General features: G+C 44.6%; 1 long non-coding RNA gene across 1 annotated transcript; it reads right to left on the bottom strand.

Moving 5' to 3' along the window:
- Positions 1 to 2,715: 2,715 nt before the first annotated feature.
- Positions 2,716 to 8,448, bottom strand: LOC119872597. The gene is made up of 3 exons (XR_005362552.1): positions 8,283 to 8,448; positions 4,584 to 4,955; positions 2,716 to 3,348 (listed from the first exon to the last, which is right to left on the bottom strand). It is a non-coding gene; the product is annotated as an uncharacterized LOC119872597 (long non-coding RNA).
- Between the last annotated feature and the right edge of the window lie 2,937 nt (positions 8,449 to 11,385).

Here is an 11,385-nt window from a genome sequence, read left to right on the forward strand (position 1 = left end):
GCATCCATTCTCAAAATTGGCTTATGGCGCAGAAGATGATTTAAGTAATTTTCAACACCGGAACTTAAGCTGTTTACAAAATGAGCCAAGCGTCGTTTGTCTTGGACTCCCAACACTTTCTTGGCACCCATGAGCAGCTCAACTGTTCTCCGGTCACATTAGCGAGCTCGATTGTCCTAGACAGGAAGGATGGATGGAGGGCACCCCTCGACTCTCACAGACATCTCCCAGCATCCTCCTGAGGCACACTGTGGGTCGGAAGCACCCGGGGCCCAGTGGCCTACACAGAGCAGATTTCTCCAGGAGGATGACCAAGCAGCCCGCTCTGACACAGAGAATCCTGGGGACGAAGAGTGGACGGAAGGCCGAGGAGAAGCTATAGAGAGGCAGAGCTCCTGGACGAAGAGACCAGAAGGTTTGGTGAAAGGAGAGCGCGTGAGAATGGGCTCCTCTGAGCTTTAAATCTCATCCGTCCCCCATCGTCATGGACCCGGCAGTTGGGTGATGACACATTCCCCTCGGGAGCGGTGCCCGATCTCCTCAACAGCTGTGCCCAGAAGGCCATCGGATCCAGCTCCTGGCAGCTGGTGAGCCTCCACTCAGCCGCCCCGGCCTCGGGGTGCCTTCAGTACCAAAGAGAAGCGCACACGGATAGGGTTTCTGAGGGTGAGGCCTTGGCCACAGCTTCCAAAGACTGACTCACACGCACACACATCTCACACAGAAGGATTTTCTTTTTCATCCAGCAAACACATTGCCCCCATTCCTTTTGTGTCTGCAGAAGGGGAGAAGAAAAGCCAGCTGGGAGGGTCTCTCTGCGAGGCTGTCTTCCAGGACTGAAGTGCTCTGGCTGCACTCCTCCCCTGGTACCCCACGAAGGAATTCGGTCAAGGTTGCCAAGAAGTCCAGAGTGAAAACGGTGACTGGGAAGTTCTCTGTGATTGTCATTAGTCCTGGGGTGGAGATGGTGGTCTCGGTAGGTAGGAGCAGCGGGGTAAATTCAGTCAGCTCTGTCCCATCAGGCTCTGCTTTTAGCAATGGGAGCTTCGTCTAGATAGAGTCAGAGCCTGGTGATAAGGAGACAGTCATCCGGAGTTCTAAGTGTCTGTCTTATGATTTCTGTACTGCGAGGGGGCTGGAGCCCCAGGTCCAGAGTCATGCAGGCCTGGGCTTCGATTTGAATTGCCTCATGTGACAGGGAGAACGCCTCTGGGCGGGTAAAAGTTATCTTCGCCTGAACAGACTTACCTGTAAAATGGGAACAATAAAGCCAACTTTGCAGCCTCTGTGCAAAGACTAAATAAGATAATGTAGGGAAAGTTCCTAGCCCAGGGTGAATGCCCCCTCAGTGGGGGGTTTCCATAATTAATAAGGTGAACATGTTGCATTCACAATACTGATGCATATGCAAATTTCTCATCTCTTGCCTCTTAGAGGGAAGCTTCTGCCGCAGGATCTCTCCATGGGTTGGACACAAAAAGCCCCCTGTTCTGAGAATTGTTGAAATGCTTCTTTCCCTTTCCCAGACTCTGTTTGCTCCACAGTGCCCTGTCAAAACATCTGGCCCCTTTTGTCGCTTGGCTTTGCCTGTGCTATTAAAGCCAGTCCCCATCACAAGACACTTCCTGTTGACCTAAACTTTTTTCTTTCTTTTTTCATTCACCTTAACACTTCAAGATGATTAGAGCTGAAAGGGTAAGAACAAAGATGAAGGTTGAGATTTTCTTTTCCAGCAGCTAATTTGATTCCAAAGGCCCTGGAAAAAAAAAAAAGAAAAGAAAAAACAAAACAAAACAAAACAAAAAACCCAACCTCCTCCCCAAACTCAAATGCTTTTTATCTTAGAATGAAGAACACATCGATAATTTTTTTGAAATTCCCCTCCCTGGTGGAGGGTCAAGAGTTCAATAAAAGAAGGTTGGTGCCCCACAAAATATTCCCAGTGGACTAATGGGGTCATTCCTTCATCTGGACTATTCTCCCCACCAGGTGCATGTGACTTTGTTAGACAAACTCTAGTTCCTCTTCTTGCTAGGAGGACAGAGAGGTTTGCTGGGAATTCAGAGTCCCAGAGCCAAAGTGCACTGCTTCTTTCCCACAGGCAGCCCTAGTACTTGAAGTAAAACTCTGGGCAGAGTGTGTCTTGTGTCTGAATGGGGAACCTAAGAAACTTCAGGACCTTTTTTTTTTTTTTTTTTTTTTTGTCTCCGCTGACTATCCTTTGCTGTGGATTAGGCCACCGCTTATTACAAATTCAAATCCTATCTATATATTGTTCATGGTTCCTTTGTGTCATCGGGAAATTAAAGTTTGCAGCTGGCCCCTTCATCTTGGCTAATCATGCGGACATAAAGTCCTTAAAGGCCCTCGGAGTGGCCCCTGCGGGGGCCCCACTCAACACTTCTCTTGGGCAGGACATTGTTCTTCAGCTGTGTTTTCACCCCCTGCCCCCGTCGGTATTAGGCTCCCGCTGCTTCCAGCGCAGGCCTCAGAAGGCCCTGCAGCATTTTCCCGCCGCCGACACCCACAGGAAGGCGGGTCCTCCTGCTGGGCCCTGGCCCGGCTGCTTCCAGAGAGGCCGCCCGCACCTCATCCAGCCTCTGGGGCCTGCCGATCCTGAGCTCCCCAGGGTAGCCAGTAGCCCGGGTTGGGCACTGCGGGGCCCTGGCTTCATTAGCCTCGGGAGGGGCTGCAAGTCACACTTGCCCCGAGCCCCAAGATGCAATTACTGGGACCTGTTGGGGGGGGGCCGGGGCTGCAGCCGGGCAGCTGCCAATTTGCCAGCGCCTCACAAATTGATCTGACGCGCTCCGAAACCCTGTCTCCTCTCAGGGATCTTTTAATATCCGGCAGAGTTTACACCTGGTTTCTGAGATTCCTTGAATTAATTGAATTCTCATTAGAATACTTCCTGCCTTCCCCTTCCGCCCTTAACTGCGTGTGACCCGAAGTTCACAGTGGAGTGACTGGGCTAACCAAATCAGTGTCCCTGGCGTCTTCGATTTCATTTCCCACACCACTGTGTGCGCTCCTTTTCCCCCCCGGGGACCCGGCCCTGCCACGCTGAGAGGGCAGGCCAGAGGCCCTCGGCTGGCCTCCCTTCTGGAAGGGACATTTTTACAGGCATCTTATTATTTGTGCAGTCTGATGCATGGTGTCGAGTCCACTGCTCTTTACTTTTCTTTTGCCTGTTTTGTAACATGATTTGTTTTGGGGTTTCTTTTCCTTCTTTTCCAGTTGACCACATTTTCTTTTAGCATGTCACTGGTTTTAGATGCTCTGTTATCCTTAATATACTGGAAATTGTGGGTGTGTTCGTGTTGCCAATTATCACGAGCATTCATCGTCCTGGAGACCAGAAAAAGTTAGACTTTGAAAAGTTTCTTTCACACATATGCATCGGGCCCATACTGTACGTTTGTAACCATATCCGCCACCATACATCCATTTTAAGATGCAGTCCTGCCTTATGTTTACCATCTGGGACAGTTCAGTGATGTAAACCATTTTACATATCTCCCACTAAGTTGTAACTATTTTATTATGTTGAGGCTAATTCCTTCTTCTTAAAGAGATCTCATTTCATTTCTGATTTGCCTTGGGATTGTATCCCATTTACACCAGACATAGTCTCATGGTGACATCACCCTGGCTAAAACATGGAAGAATGTTTATGGCAGAAGAACACTACATCATATAATCATCAGATTTCTAAGGCAGAAAGGGTGGGGAAGGAAAACATCAAAGATGGACATGAGGATTTCTTTTCCACTTAGTAAAAACACATCCATTTTCCAACACGCAAGGGTTATTCCTTCTCTACTCTTGTAACATTCCTCTCTCCACCACCGTTACTTAAATCCTTACCAGTATCTTCCAGCAGAGCTCCTATATGGTTTCATGAACACACTTATTTATATCTCCGCATCCCCAGTTGATAATAAGCTGTCTGAGGATAGAGACCAAGTCTACCTTAGAATTATATTCCCTTCACCTAGGAGGTTGGCTATAAGTTGAATGAATGGATAAATGAATGAATGAATGAATGAATAATTAAGCCCATTAATGCCTCCTCTATCCCAAAGAGATCTTGCATAGCATGAGCTGAGAAATCACCAAGAAGATTGTAATTGCATGAGTGATTCTTTCTCTCCCTCCACTCTTCATGAGCGTTCTCCAAGCTCAAGACTCTTGTCCCAACCACATAATCACCCACACCTCCCTCTTCACCTCCTCAGAATACTCCTCTGTTCATTTTCTGGTCTCAGCTTAGAAGTTACTTCCTCAAGAAAGTTCTCTCTGATTCCCCAGAATAAGTTTGGTCTCTGATTTTATATACATTCCCAGGGTGCCACCGTGTCCTAGCAACACAACATCACACTCAGAATGTGGGGTGAGGGGGATGAACTGACTTCTTCAAGGTAGAGGAGAGTGTGGGTGAGGCCAGTTAGTGACAAATTAGCATAAGGCTTCTTCTACCTACAACCGGAAGAAGCCTGCTGCCTGGGTAGTTAAAAATGGGGCTAGGTGCCTCAGAACTAGGCCTGCTTCAGATGAACATTTATGACATGTGACAGTCCTACCTTTCAAGGATTCCTCATGGGGGGGCTTGGCCTTTCTGTTGTCTACCGCCTTTCTTTACTTCTATCAAACTTTGCTTGTCATCTTTCTTATTCACTTTGCATCACATGCTATTTGTGGTAGATGCCAGTGACCTCTCAGCCAACAGACATCCTGTACGTTTCCTTGCTGCCAGACCTCTGTGTAATTCAGCTCCTTGGAGCTGGTCTGCCCTTCACCAGTGCAAGGCAGTGAGTGGAGAGTGATCTGAGTCCTTGTGGATTTATACCAAGTGATTGTGATGGAATCTCTCTGATTAGACATGAAGGAAGGTCGGTTCTTGAGAAAGGATACAAGACAGAGTAGTTCCTATTTTTCCCTCCGAATGCTGCCACCTGCGTATAAAACCGGTGATAGTCATATTCGGCTACAAGGGGGAACAAGCCTACAAGGAAAATATATAAATGTAAGGAAGATGGCAAAGGAGAAAGAGAGGGGGCCTTCACCCTCAAAGTTACAGTTGAACCAACCAGCTCTTGAACCGTCTTGCCTCTGGACTTCTCATTCTTCACTGAAGTCACTTCTCCTTGATTCATTTGGCACTTGTACCATAGAGCATCCTAACTGATACATTATTAGAGGTCATCTAGCCCAAACATTCTATTTTAAATAAAAGGAAACTGAGATCCCAAGGGGGGAGAGACTTATTCTTAGCTCCATGATAGGGAGCCATGAACAAAATAATGTCCAGACTATTTCTCACCACATTTTGCCATGTCTTTTTCTGTGGTAGATGGCTGCTGGTTTCCTATGTCTCTAAGAAAAATTTTCACATGTACTGGTGGAGATCCACCTTACTTATGTCAGGAACACAAGATATGGTCATAAGAACATATTTTTACATAACTAAGCCATTCAATATCTCTATAGTTGGGTCTATAGAAATGTTTATTTCCTTATTCCTTAGAGTGTGTCCTGCCTTCTGATTCCATTAATTCACTGAACATCATTTGCAAAACACTACAGATAATACAATGGATAAAACAGGCCCTCGAGTGCCTAAATTTAAAACATCACTATTCTCTTTCTGCTTCTGTAAAGTTGAGCCTTCCTGCTGAAGGGGGATAGTGATCTCAAGGTCAGCAAACAGAATAAGGAAGGAAAGGACCAACAGCTAAGGAGAGAGAGTAAAATCTATTTGGTCTGAGCCAGACATCAGGGTGGGGAGAGAAGAAGGCTAAAGAACTGGTCCTCTCTGATGTGGCTTTTTCCCTGAGGGACCATGGGGAGAAGAGAACTGAAAGTTGCCTTTCCCTGCCAGGGTTTTGTTTGTTCCTCGGGGACAAGGTTAATTTGGCTCAGTTTTGAAGCATTTGGGAAATAATGCAGGCTTAAGCAAAGCTGGGAAGAGACATGCCCCAATCCCTAAAAGATGAGGCTAGATTGAATGCCAGTGGCATAATCCCAAGGGCACGATTGTAATAGGCTCCCAATTTAAGGTAAACAAGTTAAAACTTATATTTGGGAACTGGTTCCCTTGGGACTTCAGATTGCCCTGCGATTCCATTCATGGGTGGAATGTATCCTAAAGAATCTGGGAAACTCACATTCCCCTCTCTACTGCCACAGCATTGTTTGACACCACTTCAGTCCCAGGATTGGTCTAAAGAAAAAGACCCTCTTTGAAAATTGACAGTTTCTCTTTTGGCTGCATCTGGTCTCTTGATGACTCAGAAACTTATTACTGCCTTTTTGGGCCTCTCTACTGAGAAATCAGAAAAGACATCTACTTGGCCCACAACCTTAACAAAGGTAACATGTTTTTTCCAGCTCCAGTTTCCAGCAAAATAGTATATAGCACCCTCTGGTCTCAAGTTAATATTTTAATGGGGATTAAATTAGATGAAAACAAGCATGAAGAGCACCCTTAAAAAAGAAAGAGAAGTCTGACTGTGGAGGTAGGGAAGATACACTTGCCTTGCTTTGTACATTCAGATGGAAGTGGGTAGGGGTGCATGATGGCATGATTGCATGTTATAGGGGTTAAGAGAGAAGACTCTGAAACTAGACTACTAGGCCGCTAATTAGCTTCGTGATCTAGACAACGTCCCTAGCACCCTTATCTTTCAGTTTCATCCTCTCTAAAGTAGAGTGATGATTATCTCCGTCTCTAAGAGCTGTTATGAGGATTAAATGAGTGAGTACTCGGAAAGCACTTAAAACAATGCCAGACACAGAATAAACACACTTTAGGGAAAAGATCTTTTTTTCCAAACCACTGGTGATCTTCTGCTCCCAGCACCATCTCTGTAGGTCACCATCCCTCTGTAGCACTGGGCAGGCCTCCCTTTAGAAGCATGCAGCCAAGGATCACCTCACTGAATTTCTCCCTGTAACAGCTCTGGTCTTGGTGTCTGGAGAAGATGAAGGCATTGGTCATGCTGGAAGCGGGCCTACTTCCTGACCCTCAGGAGGCACTCAGGAAATCTTTATTGGATAGACCAGGGTACTCCCCTGGTGGAACATGAGCAAGGATTGCTGAGATCATAACCAGGAAAGAGGAGTGGCTAGATGCTCAAACCTTGAAAGGCAAGAGGGTCAGGGAGGCTCCTCCTTAAAACTCTTATAATTATGGTTGTTATTGATTCACTTGTGGAAGATTAAGAAGAGGGTTGATAGGAAAACTGGGGAGCAAGGCTCTGAACATCTAGGAATGGTAAAGGAAATGGGAGCTGATATATCCTGAGTACCTGTTATATGCCAGGCAAGGTGCTAGATGCTTACATAGTTTACTTTAATTCTGACACCAATCCTACCAGGTAGATATATTGTCCACACTCGATGGAAGTGATGTATTTTGTTCAAGGTCACTCTGTGGTGAGCCGCACAGCCAAGACTTATTTCCATATATATTTGACTTCAAAGCCCTCAAACTTCCTGCTGCACCTTACTAACAGAGTTTTCTCTCAATTCTTTAGCATAAACTAAAATCTTGAGTTTGGGATCACCATCACCCTACTCTCTAGCCTGAATGGGTCCACAGCTTCCAATTCAACTGTTTGTGCCAGTAATTACACTTTTTCAACTACAATTTTTCATAGCTGTGAGAAAAACAAATGCAGACTGCATTTTTAACCAGCAGCATTTCCTCAGGTTCCAAGACATGCTCAGGGTTTACTCCGGATTGTGTTAACTCTGTTTCATAGTCATTAATAAATACCAGAAACCCCATCTCGTGTCTAGTCTCTACATTCTTTAGTGCATTGATTGGAGATCTGGGGGCAACTCCAAGGTCTAGGTCAGCTTCTTGTTTTCCAAGAAGTGCCACATGCAATTAGGGTGGGCAAAACTTCCTCAACACATAGCAATTGGGCTGAGGCCTTCCCCTAGAACCTTTCAGCCATCCTATTACATGGTGGCACTACCGGCCTTGTCTCCTTGCCTAGAACTGGGAGCCTAGTTTACACCTGGTTCTCTTATCATCCTCCTGCTCCATCCTTTAAACTGATTGGTCCTTTAGGATTATGCCCTTTAGAGCTCCCTAAATGCTGTGAAGACACAGAACTACTCAACCCAAGATGAGCAACAGCTGTCCTTGAGCATGCAGCTCCCTTACGTGGCAGGGACTACTACCACAAGCTGCTAGAGGCTGTGAGGAGAGTATCACCCCCACTTTGAGCCAGCAGTATGACCTTGGAAAGACCCCAGAACCACACACTTACTATTGGCTGTTTAGTAGCATTCCTTCTTCGGCCTTGCAATTGTAATCCATTTATGTGACATAGAGGATTAAGGTCATTATCCATTAAAACGCAATACATAACATCAAATGTTGGGTAGGGGATAATTGGGTAAATCCATCTTTTTTGTCTTTAGTCGCTCTTCCTGTATGGTTTCTATAGGAAAAGGGAATCACAAATCGTCACCTCTTGCCTTTATGCTCATAACACAACACTTCTTATCTCATAACACAACACTGCACAAGGTGCCCTGTCTCCTATGGAGGGTCACGGGAAACACCCAGCACTTGGGCTTGTTCGTCATTATCAGAGCTCTGGCTGCCAGATTCCATATGTTGCTTACAACTAAGTTTTCACATTCAGTTTCCTCACCTCTTCAAGTTGCACCAAGCATATGCTTGCCCTGCCTTTGGGAGAATATTTAAGTGTAATATATAGAAAGCTACAACATCAAGAACTGTGTTGGCAACTCTACATCGTGTTGAGAAAATTCACCCTATTACGTTAAAATCGTGGTATTTTTATACACTGTCAACACCAATGCTTGGTTTCTAATGGATGTTTTTCTTCCTTCAAGCTGGGAGAAACTCTCCCAAGCTCTCACTGGGGTACCATTTCTTACTTTTCTTCTTTTTTGCTGCTCTCCTGCTGTCATTATTGGGTTTATACCAGATACACAGACTTGTCTGCTCATTTTAGGTCACTTCTTAATTCCCTTCTCACTGTTTTTTGTTTTTGTTTTTGTTTTTGTTTTAACACAATCTCCACCTATTATTTCCGAAGGGAATCACCTCTCACTGAAGCCATGACAGGCTTCTTATCCATTGCATCCCAAGGTAAGACAATCAAACTTGGCCTTACTTGCTATCTCTTAACTTTTGCCCTTGGCATCCAGACAACTCCTTGATTCTCAGGATGCTTGCTGCTGAACTTCCTGTCTATATAAATGCGCTTGGGGAGTCTCTTGCTCCTCTAGCCTGCTTCTTCCTCCTCCCAGAGCTTCCCTTTCCCTTTCCATGCCAAGCAATTATTCTTATTAATTATTCCAGCTAGCAGTAATTATCAGCAGTACATGCCCCAAGCCACATTAATAACAGAAATCTCTAGGACACTGAGGAATCAGCTGGGAGGCCCCCTCCGCCTTTTGATTTGCCTGGCACTGCAAGTTATGCTCTCTGCTACTACCCAGGCCCCTCCCATCATGCCTCTGCTTGTTCTTAGGGGTCCCCAGTTGCTACATTCTCTAGCCCTGTTTGATGGTGTGATAAAACAAGGACAGCATAATCTAGACCTGTGTGGTTATAATCTCCACGTAACTATGGCGGCACGTGAGGCATCTGAACCCCTGCACAATTGAAAGCTGTCCTTAAGGGCCCTCCAAATCGGGTCCTGAACATTCTATTAATCCTTTGACCCTTATTTGCAACAGTTTTTCATTTGTATGTGTTCGTACCCATCACTCATTTGTCTTGGCTGTCGTTTATAAGCAATTTAAAACCTCAGTAGGAGGTCATTGGTGTATTTAAAGGAATGCTCTTGTTTTATTGGGAAATTATAAAAAATCAATTCGGTTTACATAAAAATTCTAGAAAATTAAATGGTTAAGGGCGTTCTTTTATTCTTACATGGAAAACTGTGTTAATGATGGCCTTCTGAAAACTGGTAACTGGCCCCATTCACCAAAATATTTTGGACAAAAAAAGCAAATGACTAGGGACAGAGAATAATGATGGAATCCCTTTAGAAAAGTGCATATTTCTTCCCAAAGTAATTTTGTGTACTAAAATGAATGTGTGTGCTTGAGAAATGAGATGCTATGTTTTGCTAATGTAGCTCCTAACAGTGATGTGGAAACCACCTGCCCATTGGAATCTTCTTTTTTTAGTCCAAAGCAACAAAGTTTGAAACACTTGGATATGGTGTCAACTCTGACTTAGTACAATTGCAAACCATCAGCAAGTTTCCAGAGATGTTGCAATGCAAGGTGCTAATTTGCAGATGTTATAGCAAAGATCTTATTACTAAACCACTACAGACCACATGTGGCAATGGTAAGAATCAGGTGGAAAAGAAGAAAAAAACTTTCAGCATTGTCAAAACCGTGCTTCTATCAGTGGTTGCCAAGTGAACAACAAGAGAGATAAGCTAGTTTTTCTTTAAGAGAAAAAAAAAAGATAGGGTGGAACAAGGAAGGGTAGTGAAGCAATGTGAAAAAGATAAAATTTTAAGTGACACTATTTCATTTAAGGACAGTAGGAAGAACAAAAGTAAAGGGAAGTGCCTCATTCAGACATTGAGTATACCAGCTTCCAGCATGAAACACCGCTGCATAATTGTTGAGGCCACTGGTAAAAATTCAGTCCTTTGCAAATTTATTTAATTTAAATAAGCTTTCCCAACATTGGGGGAATGTGTTCTCTCAGTGTGCTTCATTAGTGTAGCTTACACCACAAAACTGGCTGTATTGAGAAAGATTGCACCATTATCAAATAATTAGGAATGCCTTAGCAGGTGCATACACTTACCTTAGTAATTAAACCCTTGTTAAAACACCAAAATCCAGAGACTTTAAATGGTTACAGCATCCCAAAGGAGGTAGCCCAGAAAGTGATTCTATAAGGTAGTGTCATTTGGGAACAGGGATATTGAGCAGAATCTCTTTCCCTCTTGGGATGCTTACCAAGCACATCTGTGCACATCATGAGATGCAATAAAAATTGCAATGACAATGCTAGACAAACACCCACACACCCACTGCACAAGACGCTGGGCAGATCCAGTGCCATCCTGCTTGGAAGCAGATACTACGTAACTGGGCTCTGTGCTGCCATTGTTTTCAGATTATGAGACAAAGAGGAAATAAAAATGAGAATCTCTGAAATACTCAGGCTACTCTCTTCACTTTAGGGAGGAGAGGGTAGCCAATACAAATTTCTCATCAACACCTTCATAAAACTTAACCCCGAAGTTTTTCTTTGACAAAACGCACAGGTTGGATAGCTATTCTCTCCCCATTGGTTTTTGAGGTATGGGCCCATGTAAACATGACAAGTAGCCCCCAATAAGCCCACATTCAACAGCAGTT

Source organism: Canis lupus, chromosome 7 (assembly GCF_011100685.1).
Source record: "Canis lupus familiaris isolate Mischka breed German Shepherd chromosome 7, alternate assembly UU_Cfam_GSD_1.0, whole genome shotgun sequence".
Classification (NCBI taxonomy): domain Eukaryota; kingdom Metazoa; phylum Chordata; class Mammalia; order Carnivora; family Canidae; genus Canis; species Canis lupus.